This window comes from Panthera pardus, unplaced genomic scaffold (assembly GCF_024362965.1).
Source record: "Panthera pardus isolate Hobbes unplaced genomic scaffold, ASM2436296v1 HiC_scaffold_1, whole genome shotgun sequence".
Classification (NCBI taxonomy): Eukaryota; Metazoa; Chordata; class Mammalia; order Carnivora; family Felidae; genus Panthera; species Panthera pardus.
Window position 1 is genome coordinate 65,685,422 of NW_026526654.1, and position 24,416 is coordinate 65,709,837.

The following is a 24,416-nucleotide window of genomic DNA, read 5'->3' on the forward strand; positions in this document are numbered from 1 at the left end:
AGATTGAGAGATAGGAAGGCTAATAAGAGATATATATACATCTGGTAAGATACCACATCATAAGAGCACAGGGGCCACCTGGGTGGCTCAGTCGGTTAAGCATCTGACTTCAGCTCAGGTCATGATCTCACAGTTTGTGGGTTCAGGCCCCGTGTCAGGCTCTGTGCTGACAGTTCGGAGCCTGGAGCCTGCTTCGGATTCTGTGTCTCCTTCTCTCTGCCCCTCCCCTGCTCACACTCTGCTCTCTCTCTCTCTTAAAAAATAAACAAACAAAACAACACAGGAAGGCCGTGTTTAATAGATGACTTAGTTAAACTCAGCTAGTACACACACTTAAGGGATGTTTTAACTGACAAAATGTAATAAGTATATTTTGGTTGCTGGGCATTGGAAAGATTTGAAATTACATGTTGCCACAGTAACTTCTAAGGAAGAGATCTTAAAAAAGAAAACCATTTTTGCTCTGTTGTATCATAAGCAGCCCTAAAAGAGTTTAGCAGAGTTGCAGTTGTTCCCAATGGTCTGTGAACAAATTTTCTTTGAAGCTTATTTTCATCATCTTTGGTACTTATCAGTGAAATAAGAGTAAACATCATGCCCTTATGTGCCTGGCAGTGTGTTAAGTACCTAAAATACCTCATTTAATCCTCAGAAATAGTTCTCTTAAGTAGATAATGTCCATTTTACAGAACCATTTCCTGCCCAACACGCTATGATGAGTCCTGATCCCTCTTTCAGGGGAATTCTGCCCTTGGGGCAAAGTGAATACCAGAGTGTACTTTTCTAAAAACCTTCCCCCCACACACAGTCTTCCCTGCAGGACAATGGTACAGACCCCAGAGAAAGCTGTGTGAGAGATTGAGAGTTTGTCTTTGGCATCCCCACTTTAATACAAACACACAACCTCCCTACTGATGGGATGAAAACTGAACTCCCTCCTTTAAATATTTTTTAAATTTATTTATCTTTTTTTTTAAGTTTTTTTTTTAATTTTTTTATTTATTTTTGAGACAGACACAGAGCATGAGGAGGAGAAGGGCAGAGAGAGGGGAAGACACAGAATCTGAAGCGGGCTCCAGGCTCTGATCTGTCAGCAGCTCGAACTCACGGAGTGTGAGAGATCATGACCTGAGCCAAAGTTGGATGCTTAACCAACTGAGCCGCCCAGGTGCCCCTTTAATTTATTTATCTTGAGAGCGAGTGCAGAGAGAAGGAGAGACAGAATCTGTGCTTATGGCTCAGAGCCTGATGCGGGGCTCGAACTCACAAACCATGAGATCATGACCTGAGCTGAGATCAAGAGTCTGATGCTTAACAATTGAGTCAACCAAGGCATGCTTGAACTCTCTCCTTTAAATTTTTTTTTTTATGTTTATTCATTTTTGAAAGACAGAGACAGAGCACAAGCAGGGGTGGGGCGGAGAGAGAGGGGGACACAGATTCCAAAGCAGGTTCCAGGCTCTGAGCTGTCAGAACAGAGCCCGATGCAGGGCTCGAACTCACGAACCGCGAGATCATGACCTGAGCCGAAGCCGGACACTCAACCAACTGAGCCACCCAGGCGCCCCTGAACTCTCTCCTTTAAAGTCAAGATCCTCTTGCTAAGATTTTATTCCCTGCTGCACTTCTAGTACTCAGGTAGGGGGCACAGCTTTGGAGTGGACTCTCTTAGACAGTAGGAGTTAAGAGCCCCCATGGAATGTGACAGGAGGCTGGGGCACTGACTGAAGGGGCACCACCTTATGTTCCGACTCCACCTGCCGTGCGCCCACCTTTCGCCCCAGCACACCGGCCATTTTCCCTGGCATTGGCGTAAGAGTCCAGGAGATGATGAGCTGGTCTTTTTGACTTAGTTTTCTTTCTGACATGAGTACAGAGCAGACTCCTGGGCCTAATATTTTCATAATGTGTAAGAGGAGGAATCAGAGATTGCTTTTTAATCTTCCTTTTCTTCACGTACTCCCATCTTTTCTTCTTCCTACTTCCTTGTCTTTGAGCAAGTGTCACCATCCACAGTACAATAGTATGATGTCAATCTTCCAGACAGCAGTATGAGCCTCTAATAGTTTATTATAAGAAAATTAACAGTTTTTATTGGACTTTGTTGGAAATGTAAATTAAAAGGGACATAGATTCTGTCACATCATTTAAATTTTAGAGTTTTAAAGAAATGATTTAGAATGTACTGTATTTTTAAATGTTGAAATTTATATTTAAAAATCTTAAAGACATGAGGTTTTGGTTGTTTTGTGGAGATGTAGGTACACCAAAACAGTATGTTCCCGGGCTAAACGTTTTACTGTGGTGTGCTCATGGAGCACAGTGGCTGTTATTGGCAAGTATGTCCTGACCATGATTATATCCCCGGCACAGTGGATACTAAAGTGCTAGACATAAGAGGCGTTCACAGTCTAGTGAGAAATAGAGAATGTAGACGGATACAACAGCGTGTGGGTAGAGAAGTGTGAACTAAGTGTTGCAATCAATCAGAATATTCCGGTTAATTCATTGTTGCCATTTTTGCTCTACATGGATTTCCAATTTTTAAAGCGTTTGAATGCAGTAATATATACTTAATTTTAAAACTTCTTTGAATGTAATTTAACCATTGAAACTTCCTAAAACACAAGAGGATTTATACAATGTCTAAGGATCGTTATTATGAACACATACGGTGGATGTCTGTAACACGTCGATCTTGTTAATAGAATGCTAAATTGATGGGTTTACTGGGCTAGTCCTCGTGACATTTAAGCCTTATTTCTGATTGCCATTCTAGTTTCCCTCCTTGAACAAAAGCCTGGGAAGCACTTGGGCCACTCATTCATTCATTCATTCATTCAGTGAAAACCCACTAAATGCCGACTGTGTGCCAGGCACCAGGAGCAAAGGTGATGGCTGTAATAATGTGCCTTCCATGCCAGTCGTTCTCTGCCTATGTTACTGAAGAAGCAGGAAGGTAAAAGGTTTTGTTTATTGCACCCTTCCTGTGTGCCGGGCACTGTGCTGTAAGCATTTGGTTCATCACTCATTTAATCCTCCCAACAACCCTAAAACATGGGTTCTCTTTTTAAGCCTTGTTTTATGGATGTGGAATGTCAGGCACCGAGAGGTTGAAGAACCTAACCAAGGTCATACAGTAGACTGGGGCAGAGCCACGTTCAAATTTCAGGTAGCACTGGGCAGCGTAGGCTCTTAGTTACTATTCTGTGTATTAAGTGTGCTTTTATGGGTGCTATGCTGTTGATTGCCCACAGCTGTAATTCACTGGCCCAGAATCTTCATTTGGTTTTTTGTTGTTTGTATTATTGTTATTAATACTATTGGGGTGTAATTGACGTATAACTCTTTTGTGTTTGACCTTGCACAAATGGGCCGCAAAATCTCAAGAGTTATCTTTCCTGAATCAAAAAGAGTTAATTCTGGATTCTGTCTGAGTTGTTTTGCCTTTAAAGGTTTAGTTTCCAATTTTTGTTGAGGTTCTGGAGTTTCTTGTGGAGTGACGTTCCTTTTTTTTGGCTCTAGATTCAGATGAGGTATTTCCCAGGGATGATTGCAGATGGCCAGTGTACTTCATTTGCTTACATCCTAGGCCACCCAGTGAATGTTCAGTTCCAGGCTTATTTAGAAAGTTGGTGACTTGGCTGGTCACAGTTGAGGGTCTCTGTCATGGCCTGGTAAGCACAAAGGAGGTCCATCAGCTTGGACTGCCATGTAATGGGGATACAGAGCTGAACAAATATGAACAGGTCCTTGCTTTCAGAAGCTCACAGAATTGAAGAGGACTTGGAAACAAACTGCAAAATAGTGCGTTAAGTGCAGCGGTATAAATACGTGGCAGAATGTTTTCAGAGCTATGTGGGTTCAAAGCAGGTCACTTAGAGCAAGTTGTTTGCTTTCTGTGCCTCTGTTTCCTCATCTGTGAAATAGATATAGTAAGAGTACCTACCGGAGAATTGTGGTGAAATTTAAATGAGTCAATATATCAGCACTTTATTTCCCACATTCTTGGTTACACTGTAGAGTGCAGAAAAATTGCTGGTTCTTTCCGTGGCACGGCTCATTTTGTGCCATTCTGCTGTTGCTGTATGGAGTTAAGAAACATAACTATTTTTAAAACGTCAATATGTGTAAAGCACTTGAAACACTATATGATATCATATCCATAAGATGTAAAGATGTAAAATACAAAATGTGTATCCTATACAAAAGATGTAAAAAATGGAAGTGGGACAGAGAATTACATCCTTGGGGAGTGAGGAAAGCCTTCCTGGAGCAGTTCCTGAAGTGGGTTTTGAAGGGGTTTAGGAGTTCAGTAACACTCGCAGCCTTACTTCACAAGGTGATTGTAGTGAGAACCCACACACACCTTCAGTGTACTAACAGATACAGCTTGGTAGTGAGGGAGTGTGGCTCGACACACTGAGTCCAGTCTTGGTCTGATAGAAGAATGTGGAGGTCATCTCTCCCTGGGATCGGGTGTGATGGATGAGCAGCTAGGCAGGACTAGCCTGCTTCAGGTGTACCCCCAAGTTCAAAATGGTTCAAACCTAATTACTCCCATATGTGCAGCATGCTTTTCCACTTTGACTCATCCCTGAACACATTTCTTTAATTTGGTCCTACTGAAATGGCAGTTGAAACCAACCATAATGAATTATATCTTAGAGGTTTGAGATCTCAATCCTTTATCTTTCCACCACTGCAATAAAGATAAATAGGGAGCGGGAGCTAAATAGGGTCAAATGATTCACTTAAGTAATGGAGGCCCAGGAACTCCTAGCTGGACTAGAGGACCTAGACAAGAGCTGAGGCTAAAGAGAGAGTCACTTATCCTTGTCCTCTGTTGGTGATGACTGGATGGCCACAGGTGGGTGGGTGGCCTAACTTAGCATTTGCAGGTGAAATCTGGAGCAACTGGAAGAAGACCTCCAAATGGCCAGCAGGTACGTGAGAAGATACTAAGCATCACTAATCGTCAGGGAAATGCAAATCAAAACCACAGTGAGATCCCACCTCACACCTGTTAGAATGGCTAAGCTCAAGAAGAGAAGAGATAACAAGTGTCGGCAAGGATGTGGAGATAAGGGAACCCTTGGACACTATTTACGGAAATGTGATTGTTTTAGTCGATATGGCAAACAGTATGGAGTTCTCTCAAAAATTAAAAATAGGGGCAGCTGGCTTGCTCGATGGAGCGTGTGACTCTTGATCTCAGGGTCATGGGTTCAAGCCCCTGTTGGTCATGGAGACTACTTTAAAAAAAGAAAACACACCATGCAAAACAAAACAGAACAGATCTACCTTATGACCTAGCACTTCCACCTTTGGGTACAGACCCAAAGGAAATGAAAACAGGATATCAAAGAGGTATATGCATGCCCATGTTATTGCAACATTATTTACGATAGCTAAGATAGGGAAACATCCCGAGTACCCATCAACAGATGAATGGATGAAGAGATGGGATCTATATATGAAATAAATTTTCAGGAATTATTGAGCCATGAGAAAGAAAAAAATCCTGCCACTCGCAACAACATGTATGGACCTTGAAGTCCGTATGCTAAGTGAGATAAGTCAGGGAGAAAAATACAAATAGTCTTAAATGTGGAATTCACTTTCACGTGGAATCAAAAAGGTCAGATTCATAAAAAGCAGAGAGCAAAATGGTGATCACCAGGGACTGGGGGAAGGGAGGGGTAGAAGAGATGTTGTTTAAGGGTACAAACTTAAAAGTGGTAGTAAGTCTTAGAGATTTAATGCATAGTGTAACATTATAGACAACAGTATAATAGTCATCAAATTTGCTAAGACACTAAATCTTAATTATGCCAGCCACAAAAATGATGCAGTAGAGGTGCTAACTGATGCTACATTGACAGTCATCTCACAATATAGTAATATATCAAATCAGTATGTTGGATACCTTAAATTAACATTTAGGTGTCAAACATGTCGCAGTTAAAAGAAGAGTAAAATTATTTACCAAAGGTGGATCTCCAAAGAGACACCAATACAGCATGGAACTACTTCAGAAATGATGATCTCTTATAAGTGATGTTGAAAGGGAGCCTTTAAACATCCTACAGAAGAAAAGATATTTATAAAACACATATAATGGACTTGTATCTAGACTGTATAAAGATCTCTCCTATTTCAGTAACAGCACAACAAGCCAATTTAAAAATGAGCAGCAAACGTCCACATACACCTCACCAAGAAGATACGGATGGTCAGATAAACAGAAAGCTACTCCACATCACTGGTTGAAGGAAATGAAATTAAAACCACATGGGATAATGTTATATACCTACTAGAGTGGCTAAAATTTCAGCAGGCTGACAGTTCCGTGTGCTGGCAAGCATGCAGCACAGCCTGAACTCACGTTGCTCGTGAGAGTGCAAGGTTGAAAACAGCTGGGTAGCTTTTAGTAAACTCGAATATACCACCATACAACATAGCAATCCCACTGATAGGTATTTACCCAAGAGAAATGAAAATAACATGCAGACACAAAAACCTATACACAAATATTTATAACAGCTTTAATCCTAATTGCCAAAAACTAGAAACCACCCACACGTCCACCAGCTTGTGACTCCGTAAAACTATGGTGTGGTCTTGCGCTAGAATACTCAGTAATGAAAATGAAAGGACCATTTGGATGAATCGCCTATGCATCGTGCCAGGTGAAAGAAGCCAGACTCCTGGAGCTACATACTGTATGCTTCATCTGTAGGACATATCAGAAATGGCAACACTCTAGGGGTAAATACACAGGTCAGTATTTGCCTGGGGTTGAGTGGGCGTAGAGGGGCTGACTACGGAGACCGGGGAACGTTGTACAGCCCAGGAGTCTTCAGAGAGCTCCAGTCTGGGAAGGTCGGAAGCCGGTCGGGACCTGTTGGCAGTGTTAGAGGTCTGCTGTGTTACCCTGACAAATTCTCCAGGCATTAACAAAGGTAAATTCCATCTCCAAAAGGGAAGAAAATGCCTAGTGTGTACGATGCTAGAGGCCTTGAATTAAATCCACTGGGAGAGGGTCCTCAAAAAGCCAGCAATGGACTGAGTCATTTATATACCCACAATAAATCTGAGAAAGGAGTGTCACTGGGGGATGAGAAACCCATCACTTCTTTGATTTGCTGAATGTTTGAGAAAGCAAGTTTGAGCAATGATTTCAGGCAAATGGACCCTTTCAGTTGCAGCTTCTGGAGGTAGTGTGTCCTTACCACTCATCGAGCTTTACATCCTCTTAGAAAATAAAACTCTTAATCACCTTCAGCCAGCACTGTCAAGTGAAACCTTAAGGGCGTCAGTCATCTCAGATCACATTCTGTTAACCACCTACACAGACTCACCTGTAAGCCCACAAACCTTAGCCTGCAAGCTTAGTCCGTTGAAATGAAAACATCTCTGCATGAGGTCTCCAGTTGCATGCCGATGCCGATGGATACCAAGTAATCAACTGAGAAAGGGCAGAAAAGAAAGATCTATTTTTTTTTTTAACGTTTATTTATTTTTGAAACAGAGCATGAACGGGGGAGGGTCAGAGAGAGGGAGACACAGAATCTGAAGGAGGCTCCAGGCTCTGAGCTGTCAGCACAGAGCCCGACGTGGGGCTCGAACTCACGGACTGCGAGATCATGACCTGAGCCGAAGTCGGCCGCTTAGCCGACTGAGCCACCCAGGCGCCGCAAGAAAGATCTATTTAAACAACTTTCTGGAAAAAACCCTTCAGCTGGGCCCAGCTGGTTGATTTCCTCATGAAAAAATCGAGTATGTGGATCCGGCAAGGGCATCACATGTGTTAGAACTGAGTTTGGTATTCCCCGGTGTACCCGATACGTAATTTTGCCGGGTCTTTTTAGGTAGTTGGCTGTCACCAGTGATCCGGGATGGAGAAATTTGTGGTCTAGAGGAAGTGGCTGCCGAGAGGCTGGGCAGCAGAAAGGAGTATCTGTACTTAGAGGTTGGCAAAGATGAACGCTAACATCCTTTCTGGTTTTAAGATTATGTAATATAGGGGCGCCTGGGTGGCTCAGTCGGTTAAGTGTCCGACTTCGGCTCAGGTCACGATCTCACGGTCCGTGAGTTCGAGCCCCGCATCAGGCTCTGTGCTGACAGCTCAGAGCCTGGAGCCTGTTTCAGATTCTGTGTCTCCCTCTCTCTGCCCCTCCCCCGTTCATGCTCTGTCTCTCTCTGTCTCAAAAATAAATAAACGTTAAAAAAAAATTTTTTTTAAAGATTATGTAATATATAACATTATATATAAGTTGATAGATAATTTTTTTTTTAAGATTCTGTAATATGTAATGTAAGCCGTGGGCCTGACAAGGCTTGCTCCCAAGACCAGAGAGGGGTTTACTTCACTGTTCTCACTCAGAGCTTCTGCACCTGGCACAGACCCAGCTACGACACACACGCCGAGTTGTACACAGAAGCTTCCCGCTGTGCACGGGCTGGCGGCCCCAGACAGGCATGTGTGCTCTGCAGAAAGACCATTCGGTACTCGGCTTCCCAGCATCACCTGCTCCCTGCTGCAGGCCCACTTGATTGTGTACACACTCTTGCCTGCACCCAGAAATACTTTGTCTATCACCCAGTTCTCGTTCAGCTCCATCCTACTAAGGGCTCTTCCAGTTGTAAGAAGGAGAAAGCCACTTAAATCTGCTTAAAGGCAGAAAAGACAGCCCTCCAAGGGACTGGCCCTTCTTCCCTTCCTCTCTCAGAGATCCGTACTGTTGGCCTGCTTCTGTGCCTCTGCTCCACCCTGTTCTTTGCAGATTGGCTTCCCTAGTTCCATGAGGTCATGTTCCCCTGGAACTTCAGCATGCACTTTGCTCTGCCTTGACACGGTGCCGGCTCTGGCTTCAATTCGACATGACTTTTCACGTCAGCTTCTTAAGGCTGACTGACTCTAATCCTGGGTCCCATTTCTGGATTTCCCAGAAGAATGTGATGGCTGCCTGTTTTGGTCAGGCGTCCACCCCTAATCTGATCGGTGGGGAGAAGCATGAAGGGCCACAGAGGCCCCCTCCAATGGCAGCCATAGTTGCAGGGACAGGAGGGTTCCGACGGAAGGGCTTATGTGTAGCTGAGCACTCCAGAAAGCAACCACAGTACCCCCAACTGAGTCAGTTATTCGGGAATGCACATCTGGGAATAGAAGATCCTGAGGTCTTGGAGTGCCTGGATGGCTCAGTCGGTTGAGTGACGACTCTTGATTTTGGCTCAGGTCATGATCTCACAGTTTGGCGGTTCGTGGGATCAAGCCCCATGTCAGGTTCCGGGCTGACGGCACGGAGTCTACTTGGGATCCTCTTCCTCTCTCTCTCTCTGCCCCTCCCCCACTCGTGCACATGTGTTTGCTCTCTCTCTCTCTCTCTCTTAAAATAAATAAACTTAAAAAACGAATCCTGAGGTCATTGTTTCATTGTTATTTCTGTAAGATTCTGTGCCCTGAGTTCCACAACTAAAGAAATAAGAGCCCTGGGGGGGGGGGGGGGGGGAAGCTCCACCAGTGAATTTAAAGGTAATGGTGAAAATTAGGAGGAAAAGGCCCTTCAAGTTCTAAAATTCCTAGGATTCACATGTAAAGATAGAAAAACCTATGGAAGAAACAATGTGTATAGCGTGCTTACACACAAACCCGGCTGTATAAAGGACTCCTCTATCGAGTGCATGAGAAGAGGGAAAAACCAACATTGCAATGGGAGCAACGTGACCTACACTTCTCACATGACATCAGCAACAAATCAGAAATCTCCAGTTCTGAGAAAGTTAACGTGACGCTTGTACTTCTTGTGCTTCCACGTTGCTAGTGAGCACTGAAAAAACACCCTCAGCATCTCGAAGAATTCAACAACTATTTCTGCCCCCATTCTACAGACACAGAAACAAAGGCACAGAAAGGTAAACGCCACACCGCAGGGCCCGACAGTGACGGAGCTTGGGGCCAGCGTGCCCTCGCTGCCAGTGCCACCACCTCTCTCCAGCCCCAGGATTCTTGAACCTACCTAGTCATCAGAAACAAGGGGGAGCAGGGGAGTAAAAATATGGATGGCAGGCATTACCTGCGAGAACTGAAACCTATCCCTCAGGGAGGGGGCCCTAGCTCTGTATTTTTTTTTTTTTTTTTTTAACGTTTATTTATTTTTGAGACAGAGAGAGACAGAGCATGAACGGGGGAGGGGCAGAGAGAGAGGGAGACACAGAATCGGAAGCAGGCTCCAGGCTCTGAGCCATCAGCCCAGAACCCGACGCGGGGCTCGAACTCGCGGACCGCGAGATCGTGACCTGAGCCGAAGTCGGACGCTTAACCGACTGAACCACCCAGGCGCCCCCCTAGCTCTGTATTTTTATAAAGCTCCACGGTTACTTACTGCTGATGACCAACCAGGTCTGGAAATAGCCACACTCATCAAAATTTTCAACTACAAAATTAATTAAAAGGATGGTGGTGTTTTCCTGGCCATAAACAGCTTGTAGGAAGGGTTCAGGCTTTCCTGTGTTTCAGGAAGTTCGGTGGTATCTACCTATCACGCATCACACCCCACAGCCTACCCTGAGAACCCGAGAGTGACTCCACACTGAGTGTGACCAGACGCCTTGTGAGACCACCTTGCTGTCACCTGAAGCCTGGGGGTGAGGATGCCTGTTCCCAGCAGGGGCTGAGAGGGTTAAGTGAGAAGCGTTTGTAAAGCAGCATGGTGCCTGCCACGTAGTATATGTTCAATAAACGTTTTTGTTGAAAATGTTTCCAGAGCTGCTGTCACTGAATGGTAAAAGTAACCTGCGTTTCACATCTTTCATTTCTAGCCATCTCATGGGAAATGGCCAAAAGCTGCTAACAGGGATGAAAGGCTGAAGACATAGGAAAACCAACGGCAGTTGTTTTTATCCAGCAGACCAAACGGTAACTCCAGTTTGGGGAAAAAAAACAGAAATATTGACCGGCCCCTCAGCCCTTGAACCACTTCAGACCTTGGTTCAGGTGCCCCAAGACCAGGTCTCCACCTGCCCCCAGGGCCACCAGAGCTGGCAAGCAGTTCCGTCCACCCAACGTCTAGCCAGCCCTGGATTCCCTCCCCTCCTGTCAGTTTTCCTGGTTAGGTTCCTCCTTAGGCTGAGTGTCCGGATGTAGACAATGAGAGGAGGAAGCAAGCACTTGTCTCCCCAGTGTGCGTAAACTCACCCTTCGAAATAGCAGCTCAGTCACTTGGGATTTCAGGCCCCTTGGTTTCTTCTCTTCAGTGTCTACTCTGATTTCCATGCCCTGCTTGGTCTGGCTCCTACATCTGAGGAGATAAGAGCGCTAAGAATAGATTCAGAAAATGCCTCTTTATGGTCACTCCTTGGAAGGCAGACGCTTCCAATCACGCCTTGAGGCCTACGCGCTCTGGGGTACCGAGTGGTGAAAAATAGAACAGGATGTGACGCTCAGAATTCCTACCGGGTTTGTGCCTTAATTAGCTTCCATGACACACAAGGAGAAGTAGACATCTTTGAACCGGTGAGCCCCTTGCGTTGTTGGGTAACAAGGAGTCTGGGCACATTTTTGTTTTGGGGCAACAGTTGGTTTTCTCATACCTAGAGCCAGCTTGATGGGAGACCTCGTTCCAGGTCTCTTCAAATGATGAATCAACCTTATTTTGAAAACAGCTATTCGCTGCCTTACATCCTCAGATAAAATGAGTGCACAACTCTGTCATTTATCAAAGTGGAGGCTACACCTACACACAGGATCTACTTTTGGGCTCGGAGAGGGTGGAAATGCCACAGCTCACCAAGTCTCCCTTGCCAAGTTAACTTAAATTGGGTTGAATAGCAGTTCTCGCACGCTGGCTGAAAACACTGGGACTGACCTCAGCGTTCAGGTTGGTGAAAAAGAGTGTTATATGGTCGAAAGCAAGCAGTGGGACCAGCCTGGGGGGGCTGTCTTCTTCAGCATATTTTTCAAGGACCTGACAGAGGAAATTTAGCTCTGTCAGTCAGACCTTGCAGGAATGTCATGTAGCTGTCCGGGCACCTGGCGCTGTCCCCTCACTTGGCTGCAAAGAGACTTGATAATTGATGAAGAAATAACTCCTTCCTTAGGGTGGGGAAGGAGAAAGAGGAGGGAGGGAGGGATGTGCTGAGCTGAGAAGCGTATTATTACCTTAAGGCTTTTCACCACTTGCATTAAGGAAAGTCTGAGGTCTTGCAAAATTACTTCAGGCCCCATTGTCTAGAATTTGAAAGAAATTAGAAGCACCTAAAGAAGAAATCAGACTATGGGTGTAATTGAAATTAACAAGCATTGCAAACGACTCCTAATCGCGTTCCTTCCATTTATCATGTGTAAACAATGTGAACCACGCCCATTCTCAGACAGTCTGAGATCACTTAAAACGTCCCGTGCAGAGGCAGGGAGTTTGATTGGAAGGGGCATAGGTTTTTTTGGCAGGAACGTAGGTTCAAACAGCTGTTTGGGAATAGCCTCCGTTTCTCTGCATTTTCTGGAGGGCATGACCAAAGTGCCTGCCTTGCTTTGTTTATCGTGAAGGTAAACTTTATCCCCTGTAAAATAACATGCAAATGTTATTTTATTAATCTGGGCCCTTTGAGTTATAAATGACAGAACTGGCTGAAGCAAAAAATTGAATGAATCAGCCCCATGGACCCTAAGACAAGGGAGAAAAGTGCAGTGGTGTAATGATGTGGTTTATAGGTCCGTCTCTTTGAGTACTCACTCCAGCGATCTGCTTTATGAGAGCTCATCCATCAGGAACTAAGCTCAGGCTCTGCAGAAGACCACATTCTGAGACTCACTCAGTACAAGTACTGAGCTTACAAAACCTGCAGAGCTAGTGACTATCATGTCCTTTTCGTTGTCTCTCAAATGTCCAGGCTTTAGGAGCTCTGTCCTCATTGGTGTCACTCCACTAATATGATTGAAGGGACCTGTGAGCATTTTTCTTGCTGATATTTTAAGTTTCCTTTTTTAAGAAGTGTGCTACTAGCGTGGGGCGCCTGGGTGGCTCCGTCAGTTGCCTGGTTCTAGATTTCAGCTCAGGACATGACCTCATGGTTCACGGGCTCAAGCCCCGCCTCGGGCTCTACACTGACAGCACGGAGCTTGCTTGGAATTCTCTCTCTCCCCCTCTCTCTCTCTGCCCTCCCCTGCCTGTGCGTGCTCTCTCTCTCAACATAAACTTAAAAAAAAAAAAATTGAAAAAGAAATGTGCTAGAGTAACAATTTATAGGAAATGTGAAAATTATGCAGGAGTGGCACTACTAAGACTCCTAGACCCTTGGGAAGAATTTGTGTGGTCGGAACCACTCCTGAAGCTCAGACTGCCTGGCCTGGCTGGTCAGCAAGAGGTGCCAGAGGCGGGGGTGTGGAGGGGGGCTGGCGAGGGACACCCCATGCTGCCGTGCGTGAAGGCCACAGTCTCGCACTCCTCCTGCCAAGTTGAAATTTGCGATTGGTGTTTGTTTGTTTTTTAATATATGAAATTTATTGTCAGACTGGTTTCCATACAACACCCAGTGCTCATCCCAAAAGATGCCCTCTTTGGTGTTTGACTCTTTGTCCGGCATAGTGCTTGGCACACGAGAGACATTTAATAACTATTTGTTTAAGTGAATAAACTGTTAAACAACAAAGTTGAGAACTAGGATGGAAACGGACAAGAAGTTCTGGAGATGTTCCAAAGAAAGAAAGAACCAGAGTTAGCAACGGATTTGGGGAGTGAAGGAGAAGACCCAAGATGGACTGATGACAACGGCTTTGTATTTATTTACTATAGACTGACGTAGCAAAACACTGACAATTCCCATTTGGACTTGAGGAGTGTGAGCTGCAGTCAGGACACTGAAATTGAAGATATGGAACTAGAGACTGGAGGTGTGGAGATGGGAGTTGGGGGCATGGAGGTGATGGTTCTTGGAACTGAGGGAGATGAGCCAGAGGAGTTAAGATTGGAAGAGTTTGGCAGTAAATCCAAACCGTCAGATATCCTCAGTTAGGTGGATGATGATGATGATGATGATGGTGTGTAGAGCTGAAGGAAGCCTGGGCAGGGTGGAAATGGAGTGGAAACATCCCCCTACCTCCCTTCTGAAGCTGCGCCCTGGGATCACTGCTCCTGCGTGCCGACCTGCCAGAACTCTGCACAGGAGTGATGGGCACCACTACCGCCTTCAGCCCCGGCACACCCCAGATGGTTTCTGGGAGGAGCAGACTTTTGTCTTCCCGAATTCAGCTTGAGGAACGGGAGCCTGCTCTGTTTCCTGGGTGAGGAGTCTTGAGAGTCTTGGGAAGGTTACAATTTTTAAACCCCGTTGAGCTGTTGTCCGCGTGCCCAGCAGCTCTTGTCGAAGGTTAATTCTTCCCTGTGTTGAGGAAACTGAGGCCGTCCAGAGGGAGATGAGTTTTCCCCAGCTCTGCCCATCCGTCCCCGAACTGAAGGAATCCAGCCAGAGCTAGTGGACAGAGAGCCCAGGGCAGAGGCACCCAGAGAGGCATCAGCAGCCACCGGCTATGATCCAGCATCGTGCTGGACCCAGGGCTGGGACAAAGGCCCTTCCTCTCTCCCTCTCCTCCCTCCTTGGCCCCTGTGTCTCTTTCCAGTCTCCAATTTCTACTTTTCCCCTGCCTTAGTGTCCCTCCCCGCACCCCCACCCTCCTGCAGATCCTGGCTCCTCCCCTAGCATCACCTTAGTTCCTGTGCTCACCTGCACGGAGAAACTTCCCACCCGGAACCTCCCTTGACTGGGATATGATTTGTTAAATTCGATTCCCACCCCTGACAATGAAGAATGTGTGTCCCTTATAGAAAATTGGGAAAGTATAGAATAGTGGAGGGGGGGGAGGTCATTCGTGGGGTAAGTAAGTAGTTAAGCCTCTTCGTAGAAATTAGCATTTGATCTCTGATTCTGAGCTTTGCTTCTTACTATGGCTGTGTGACCTGAGGCTAGTTACCTGCCCTCTCTAAGCCTGCCTGCCTAATAATTACGTCTGCATCTATCTTTTAGCTTTGTCCCAGGATAAAATGAGCTGATACTTGTAACACACAGTAGGGCTTAACGGATGACAGACTTTAGTATCAACTAAGAGGTCGCTGTTAACTGTGATTAGATGCTCAATGCGTGACAGCTCTGACTGTCATCCACGGCCAGCCCAGCACCCCGCCCACGCCCCTCCACCCACCGCCTTGGAAGGTCTCTCTGGTAGTGCCACTGAGCTGCCGGTGCTGGTCACAGCGCCTCTGGATTTGAACAAGCTCCCAGTGGAAGGTGGACAAGTAGGGCTGGGTCCCACCAGACACATCGGTCCTGGGGATCCTTTCTCAGCTGCGCATCCTCACTAACCACTGTGCTTCACGGCCAGTCCACTGATTCTTTCTGGTCCACCCCCCCCAGCCCTCCCTGGCTTTTTAACCTTGCCTTGTTGCTTTCTCGACTTCCATCTTCACTCCCCAGAGAAGCCGATGACAAAAGTAAGAGGCCTCATGCATTTTACTTTACTAACTAGGGTTTTTTAAAATTATATAGGTACATTTTGCAGCACGTATAGATCTGTATGTTTAATAGGCCCATAGTATGTATACTCTTCTGCAAATTGCCTCTGTTGCTTAATACATGATGGACATCTTTCCGTATTAGTTAATACAGCCCAGCCTTCTCCTTTTAACAGCTTTGTAGGACTTATGATATGGATGTACCATAATTTTTATTTAAATGGCCCACTAATAACATACATTTAGGGTGTTGCCAGGCCTGGGTTTTGTTTTCTTCGGCTTTATAAACAGTGCTGCCCGGAGCATCCTAGCCCATAGATCTCTGTGCTCTGAGCAACCACACCGGGTCAGGGGCCACTGGCCTTGAGGGAGGGGCTGGCGTCTTCTTTATGAGCATCAAGCAGCAGCAGTCGTGCTGTGTCCAGGCCTGACTTCCACCCTGATTTCCCTCATGCTTCAGGATCTGGTGTGCAAACAGTGTGCAAATCTGCCGGGAAAGCCACGTTTGCATAACTACTAGGGAACACCAGCCCCTCCAACCCCTGTGTACCCACCTTTGTTTCAAATAGACACACGGTGAACTTTCTCTACCTTGACTGAATAGGCTTCTTTCTACCAAATCAAGGTCGGATTCCTACTTTGTAAATTTTCTTCTCAGAGTTTAAATGTACTCAAAGCATTTGTGTTCCTAGCTGCCTATTCATGTTTTTGTTTTGATTCAGAATCTTGCTGTAGAATCAACTCCTGCATGAAGGAATCAGCTTCTCCTTATTTTAACCCACTCAGCTATGGACGCTTAACTCCTTAAAAAGATTATACCTAGATATAGATATAAATATTGTCATCAAAGCGCCGTGTCTGTGACTAACAGATCAACCAGCACAGAGGACTTAGGAGGAAAAGCCACAGTACCTAAGCCATGTCTGCCTCCTGCTTCCAGTCTCTTTTCATCTAGACCATGACCTTCTTCTAGAGCTTTTTGTTTTCCCGGAGTTGTTGTGTTTTTTTTTTTTAATGATTTATTTTATTTTTTATTTTTAAGTAATCTCTACACCCAACATGGGGCTTGAACTTACAACCCCAAGATCAAGAGTCACATGCTTTACTGACTACGCCAGCCAGGCACCCCTCCTGGAGTTTAAACGTACCTTTTTTCTTCCCCTCTGTATCTTTATCTAGCCATACATTTATTTATACATTTATCTAGGCGTACATATATTTGCTGGCTGTGTGTACACTCAAGTTTAATACTAGCAACTCCGTAGAGTTCCTCTTTCCTCTCCGGAACCTTCAGTCGTCTTTCTTTAAACTGGATCACACGTCTCTGTCATTCTGGGGAGTCCTCTTACTACTCTTTTGTTGTTGTTGTTGTTGTTGTTGTTGTTTTCTCCCTCATTTTTGAGGATTACATCCTCAAAATAGCTTGCTAAAAAAAGGTATATAGGAAGCAAGTGTTCTCCATCTGAACTGCCTGAAAATGTCTTTATTCTCCCTCCTCCCTCATTGATAATTTGGCTGGGTATAGAATTCCAGGCTGAAATCATTTTCTTCAGAAATACTGAGGCATTGAGCCATTCTGTTTAGCATCCAGTATTGCCGGAGAAGGCTGCACCTCCCTTGTGGGGGTGAAGTGTTGCGAGGGTGTGTGTGTAGTGATTAAGGGAGTGGGCCCTGCCAGTAGACTGGCGAGTTTCCACCTTGGCTCTTTTACTGTTTGCTGACTCTGTGACTTCAGTTTCCTTGTCTGTGAAGCAGGAATGACGATAGCATCTACTCATAGGGCTGTTGTTAACGATTCAATGATTTAATAGAGTAGTGCTTTGAAGAATTCCTGGTACTTAGCGTATAGTTCCTGGGACTGATACTAATATTTTTCTTTATTGGGGTATTTTAGTTTTCTTTATCTTCAGCGTTCTGACGTTTTACTAAATGTGACCCATGCTAAGACACATTGTCTTTTCTGGTATGTAATAGTGAAATACCTGAGGTGTCCTAGTATGGGACTTTTAACATTTACTGGGCTCAACACTCAATATAGCATTTAGTTTGAAGACATCCCTTCGTCTCAGGGGAATTATTTGTTATATTTCTTTCATAATTTCCTCTCCTCCATTTTCTCCGTTCTCTCTCTTTTGAGCTACTGTCAATCAGAGCTCGGTTCCTAGACTGATTCTTTTAAGTGTCTAATCTTTGCAATTTTTTATTTTGTTGTATAAGAAAATTTGTTCTGCAAAGTGTCCCATTTTTATTTTCCAGTCCTTCAATTTATAAGGTTTTTAATTAAAATTGTTCCATCTCCAAGAGCTCTGTTTATTTTTTGTTAATTTCATGTCATCCTTTATAGCTGTTCTGCCTTTGTGAATTTCTCTGAGGATGTTAATTAGAGGGTATTGTTTGTTGTTGTTCTTTTCTGTCTCCTGAATTATTTCTGTTTTCTGTTTGTTGTGAATTATCTCTTTCTCTTTTGTGCTGCAGGCTTTCTTTATGATTCTTGCTTATTTGTTCACATTTTTAAAATAAGGGACTTGGCTGTTTGATTAGGAGCTTTATGTGTGGGCAGGACGTGTGAACTAACAGACTTTGCTTTGTGGTGAGCAGGTGGGAACCTGGCCATGATTCTGGGGATCCTGAAATGCCAGCATGTGGAGGACCTAAATTTGGGACATCACATATTCTCACTGCCCTAATTTTTCCCAGAGTTTATTCAGTTTTTTGAGAAAAATCCTATGTAATGTCATGTTGGATTTTAGAGAGAGAGATAGATAGATAGATAGATCTATCACATCACAACTGCCCAGGAAGATAAATATAATTTTCTTCATATTCCACAGATAATATAATTATCTTTATGTTCCATATAATTATGTTCATATTCATATCCTCAATTCCAAATTGAGCCTTAGAGAGATTAAATACAGCGCCCAGGGTCACATAGCCAATGAGAAGTGACAGAATTTATATTCAAGTCTCTCTACCTCCAAAAGCCATATGTTCCTAATAACTAAGATAAACTGTCCTAGAATGGGTACCAAGGTGGATGGTTTGGGTGGAACATGGCTTACTTCCATCCCCCACAGAATATCTTTGTTACTAGTCTTTTTTTTTTTTAACTTAAAAAAAAAATTTTGGGGGGGTGCCTGGGTGGCTCAGTTAATTAAGCTTCCAACTTCAGCTCAGGTCATGATCTCGTGGTTTGTGGGTTCAAGCCCCGGGTCAGGTTCTGTGCTGATGGCTCAGAGCCTGGAGCCTACTTCGGATTCTGTGTTTCCCTCTCTCTCTCTCTGCCCCTCCCCCATTCATGCTCGCTCTCTCTCTCAAAAATAAACATTAATTTTTTTTTATTTTTTATGTTTATTTTTGAAAGAAAGAGCACGAGCGGGGGAGGGGCAGTGAGGGAGACAGAGGATCTGAAGCAGGTCTCAAATGATGTGGGTCTCAAATTCACTAATGGGGAGATCATGACTGAGCCCAAGGTGGACACTTAATGACTGAGCCACCCAGGCACCCCTAATTTTTTTTATTAGGGAACCTCTACTGCCAACATAGAACTCAAACTCACAACCCCAAGATGAAGAGTCTCATGCTTCACTAACTAAGCCAGCCAGGCGCCCCTGTATAGAAGATGTGGAGACCCAGTGTTGAGAAGAAAGAAGAAAGAGAAGAAGAAACAACCAGATTCCCCGGATGTTCGTTAAGCTTGACTTTCTCGCACAAAGAAAATCTCTTGGCCTGGGTTACCCTTTCAGGTCCTTTCCCCCTAAAGGTCATTGTGAAGGGCATTGCACACAGATACGTTTCGGAAGCCAAGGGACACTGTTGGAACTGTCGCAGCATCCATCCTGTGTGGGGATCAATGACATAGCTCTTTGATGCCTGGGCACTGTCTCTGCTGTGACAGAAGTGGAGGCTGTTTTCTGAGCGAGAGTCAGTCTCCTATTAACTTTTTAATGGCATCCAAGGTCATTGTGGTTTGAAACTATAAATACTCAGCCAGTCTCCAATCCTGAAGTTGCTTAAAGCTGCTCTGCCTTAGAGCCCTTATTTGTGAAAAGAGAATGTAAGAATCATCCCGGGTACCATTCACAGACGGCTAGTGTCAGGCCATGCAAAAAAATTCTTGGGATTATTAATTATGAAGCAAAGTGACCCAGTAACTCCCTGAATAACCTTTATTGAATTTTATTAATTTGTCATTTGCTAGCAAGTCTGAATGTTGAAACGAGAGCATTCCCCACCAGACAACTTCTCCCTAACACATCGGTTTTTATAGTTGTGAGATATCATATGCGCACTGTATTATTACAGACAGGACACACACACATTCCCCAACACACACCTCTTTAGAAATTGTTTTCTGATCGGCGGGAGGAGGGAGGCCTTTGTACTCATAGGGAAGTAAACTTCCGGTATACGTTTAAAAAGTGGCTCAAGTACACATTTTCGAAACAGGAGGAATAACAGTAAACAAGGTAAAATGTCCATTTGAAAGAGACGTAGATCTGCATTCAGAAAACAAGGCCAGTTGTAGACAGCATCCAAGGGGGGCTTGGAGGACCCCTACTTCCTGGTACTCACACCCCTGGGTAGTCCGCTCCCTCCCACGCTGAATATGGCTGACCTGTGGAACCGTTCGGGTGTTGAGGGAATGATGGTGTGTGACTTCGGAAGCGAGGTCATGAAAGATGCCGTGCCTTCTACCTTGCTGTCTATTGGCTCTCTCGCTCTGGGGAATACCAGCTTCCTATCACCGGGCCACTCAAAACAGCCCTAGGATGAGGTCCACGGGGTGAGGAATTGAGGCCTCCTACCAGCGCACATGTGAATGAGCTTCTCGGAAGTGCCCCCGCCCCAGCCCGGCCGGATTCAGATGATTACAGACGCGGCTTAACCTTCTGACAGCTTCACGAGAAAGGTCCCAAGCTAAATCACGCCTGAACTCCTGACCTATAGAAGCTGCAAGATAAGCAGTGTTTATTATTGTTTTAAAACACTAAAACTGGGGTGGGGGTGGGGTGCTTGGGTGACTCAGTCGGTTACGCCTCCCACTCTCGATTTCGGCTCAGGTCGTGAGCTCACAGTACTGTAGATTTCGGCTCAGGTCATGATTTCATGGTTAGTGAATTTGAGACCGTATCCGGCTCTCTGCTGACAGTGGGGAGCCTGCTTGGGGTTCTCTCTCTCTCTCTCTCTCTCTCTCTCTCCCTCCCTCCCTCCACATACACACACACTCTCTCAAAATAAATAAACATTAAAAAACCCACTAAATTTGGCTGTTATTTGTAACAGCAATAAATAATACAGTGAGTCACAGTAAACAAGGCTAAAAAGATTCAGATGTGTATTTGAATATAAAAGGATAGGTATTCAGATATGTATTTGAAAATAAAAGGAATTCCAGTATTTATTCAGAACGTTAAATTTTAGAACACATGACAAAGTTCTTTTGATTATGTAGAACTGACTTCACTCATTTGTGGGTGTACGCCCCCTCCCATTCATACCTACCTATTCATTAGGCTGTAATTACCCTTTTCCAGGTAGTGCTGTCGATCAGCAGCACCGGAAGAGCCCTTGCAGGTGGATAAACTGGGAGGGCGGGGGGGAAGGAACTTCCTCCTCCTCAGCAGCAAACCACAACAGAAAACAAGATCCAAGACTGTCTAAGCCAGCAGCGGGCATTAGCCCGGACGGCTTCGAGTTCACATCAGTGGGCCTAGGGTTACCAGCCCTGCATGTCCGTGCCACCTTCCAGGAAGGAGATGGCCAAGCGTTGAAACAGTCACGGGCTGAGTCTCACGGAGCCTTTTGAACTACAACTTGTTTTGTAGGAACCAAACCTGGGCGCCCTCTGGTGGCCTGCTAAGAAATTACACCACGCAAACATTACTGGTCCCTTTAAGTACATACAGGAATTTAATTTAGTGAAGTCCCTTTTCTATACATATACTACGGATGCAGCAGCTGGGCAGTGTGATTTTCAAAAAGAATAACTATACCTACATACTTTTTTTTACCCTGTTGCAGATATTTTTCATTCTTTCCTACACGTGTCTATACCTTAGTGCTGCAACTAATGGTTTATGGCTATTGGTTGTACCAATTTTAATAAAATCATAGCAATTCCACCATCCAGTCTAACTCTCCTGGCAAGTCTTGGAGAAGTGCTTGCAAAGTTTGTTAAATTTTTCTGGAGAGCTAGAATAGCAATGATGAACTCAGCTGCTCTTATATTTTAATTTTTGCTGGTTCCAAAAGACCCTGGGGCAAGATTTCAATATTATCAGTTTGTTAACCCTCCCCACCATGTCATCGTTTTCCCTGCCTTTGCCTTTCTTTGAGTTAGGAAAGGACAGGAATAGAGGAAAAATAGTCACAAAACGATACAAAAAGCTGATAGATGTGTGCATGAAGAGCTTTATAGTACTTAATATCTTTGGAAAGAATAAATTCATAAAAGATCAAGGCTAACCACTTTGGCCGTCTTAGAATGCCCACACCACAAATTCATAACAGAATTAGACTGAACTTAATGTACCAACAGCATCATTTCCATTCATTTCCAAGAGAATGTTTGGTATCTTCCTGCAAAGACATATCTAGAAGCAAGACTCTCTCTCTCTCTCCTCTCTCTCTCTTCTCTCTCTCTCTCTCTCCATTTAGCCATCAAGCATTTCAATAATGGGACGCAGCAGTATCCCTGTCCTTTGGTACTACCTGTGTTTTATTGTGCGTTTTCACTTAATGGTTTTATGAACACTTTATGTTGCTAAGCAAAGAGCCGAGTCTGGGCTCTTCTCCCTGAGGCTCTGTAAATGTCTGCTTCGTCCTGGTTCTGAAGGGAACTTCACTACACCTAAAAGGTACTCTTCATGAGTGTTTTCTCCCGACCTTGCTTTCTCTTTCCTTGGGCCGCTCCCAGGACGGTCCCAGCCGCGCAGCAGGCGCCCCCTCCAGGCGACGTTTCCTTCGGTGGACGCACCGAGAGAGGCCCCAGGCAAGACCCTTCAGCTGTTTGTGCTGCAAACCAGTTGTCTATTAGGCTTCACTTTCACGCTCCCCAAAGGGAGCGAGCACCCGCTCGGTTTGTCCAGTGGCTGCAACCGGCGAATCCGGAACGGCTGCTTCTCGTCTTAGTCCCTGGAAAACAGGATTGAGGGGGAGGCGGAGAGGGGTCACGCAGAGGAGTTGCTGGGGCTTACTGTTCGATTTGGGCAAGTTCGAGGGCATCCTGCTAGGCAAAGGCAGGTCGGGAGAGGCTGGGAAGATGGAGGCGCCCCCTGCACGCCCCCACCCCCCGGCCCCCGGCCCCCAGGCACCAGTTGCCCTCTGGCGAACAGCAAGCGCACCGGGCGGGCTGCGGGCCCCGGCGGCATCGCGCTCCCGGCCTCTCGGGGCGAGGCGAGGCTGGCGCCGAGCCGTGTCCTCTCCCGGGGAGTGCTCGGTCCCACCCCACCCCGACCCCCACCCCGGCCCCTGCTCCCGGAGCCGGCCCCCCTGTCCTCGCCGCTGTGGGCAGGGGTGGCGCGCGCGGGGGGCCCGGGACGGGGAGGGCGGCCGCGCGCCGGGGACTCTCGGACGCCCGGGAGCGGACGGAGGCGGGGGAGGGCCGGCGGGTCGTGGGTCTCTGGCTGCCGCACTTCCGAGGGGGCGCCCAGCCGTCTCCGGCAGACAGAAATCTGTCCTCCTCTCTAGGGCTGTGGGTGTGGTTCTGAACGGTGGGTCTTTGATTTTTCCCTAGGATGGTCCGCAGGGGTCCACATCACAAGTCCCTCCAAAAAGTCTGTGTGTCCATTGAATGTCCCCAGAAGATTTGGCGCTACACCAAAAGCAGACAGGTAAACACCTTTAAATGTCACCATAATAATGGTGATTTTCCGGACAAATATCTTGACATGTGGCCCTAGGAGGGGCAAGCAGCGGTGGACAGGCAAATGGCCCTTGAGGCCTTTGACTCTGTTTAAAAAGTGAGAGATGGGGTGGGGGGGGAGGCGGTACAATCTGCTTTCCAGAAACGTGAATTTTAGGCCTTTTTCTGGCATTTCTTCTTTCCACGCAGAATTTTGCTCAATGTCAACACGCTTGTTAGACTTTAAGCTCATATTCTTTTCTGCGCTGAGTTCTTGTTTTGTCTATTATTCAGCAAATATCTACAAAGCGCCCGGTGGAAAGTATTCTAGACACTAAAACTAAAAAAAAAAAAGAAAAGAAAGAAAGAAAAACAAAAAACACATGGCCCTGACATGTCCCTGTTTTCGTGGAACTTCCATTCTAATGGGTGCAGGGAGATGGATGAACAGTAGCCAGGAAATATATAACCTATCAGGAGGTAGTACCATATCCAGGAGGGTTGCTCTGTTAGGTGGTTGGTTAGGAAAGGTCTTCCTTTCTGATAGGAGAGCAGAGACCTTAAGAAATGAGAAGAAATGTAAGCCACGTGGACATCCCCAGGAAGAAGAAAGCCAGGAGTGGGGGGGGGGGGGCGGATATTTGAGTGAGGGGGGTTGCTGGAGATGAAATCACAGGGCAGGGGACCTCCTCATGGTGGGCCTCCTCCAGGGACCCGGGAAGCTGTGGGAGGGTGTGTTGGAGGCCTAACAGAAGGGACTGAGTTGTTAAAGCTCACCCGCCTGCGGGTGAAGGGAGAATAGACGGGGTCCAGGGCAGAGCAGTTAGCCAGTCTGTGGACAGTGGCAGATGCAAAATGGCGGTGGCTTGGCCCTGTGTTCCCTGTGAAGATGATAAGTGGTCATTGCCCGGGTTTATTTTGAAGATCCAGGTGTTACAGGGCCTAAAGCTGATATAACTGGGGAGGCCCCACTTAAGGAAATAAACATAAAATTATGACTCCAGAGTTAGGTATGAGAGTGGCTGTTGTAAGGCGTTCTTACCTTGGGGTCCATGGACACC

The 24,416-nt window shown here is 45.7% G+C and overlaps 3 long non-coding RNA genes across 3 annotated transcripts in view; 1 reads left to right on the forward strand and 2 right to left on the reverse strand.

The window, feature by feature from the left end:
* Positions 1-1,262: 1,262 nt before the first annotated feature.
* LOC109265914 (uncharacterized) lies at positions 1,263-11,398 on the reverse strand. Its single transcript, XR_008421053.1, has 4 exons — positions 11,201-11,398; positions 7,381-7,471; positions 5,990-6,086; positions 1,263-4,084 (listed from the first exon to the last, which is right to left on the reverse strand). It is a non-coding gene; the product is annotated as an uncharacterized LOC109265914 (long non-coding RNA).
* A 9,426-nt stretch (positions 11,399-20,824) lies between these two features.
* Positions 20,825-22,965, reverse strand: LOC109265917 (uncharacterized). The gene is made up of 3 exons (XR_008421060.1): positions 22,856-22,965; positions 22,398-22,646; positions 20,825-21,368 (listed from the first exon to the last, which is right to left on the reverse strand). It is a non-coding gene; the product is annotated as an uncharacterized LOC109265917 (long non-coding RNA).
* Positions 22,852-24,416, forward strand: part of LOC128776125 (uncharacterized) — a 28,543-nt gene continuing 26,978 nt past the window's right edge. The window contains exon 1 of the long non-coding RNA XR_008421063.1: positions 22,852-23,344. This is a non-coding gene — a long non-coding RNA (uncharacterized LOC128776125). The remainder of the gene's footprint in view (positions 23,345-24,416) is intronic.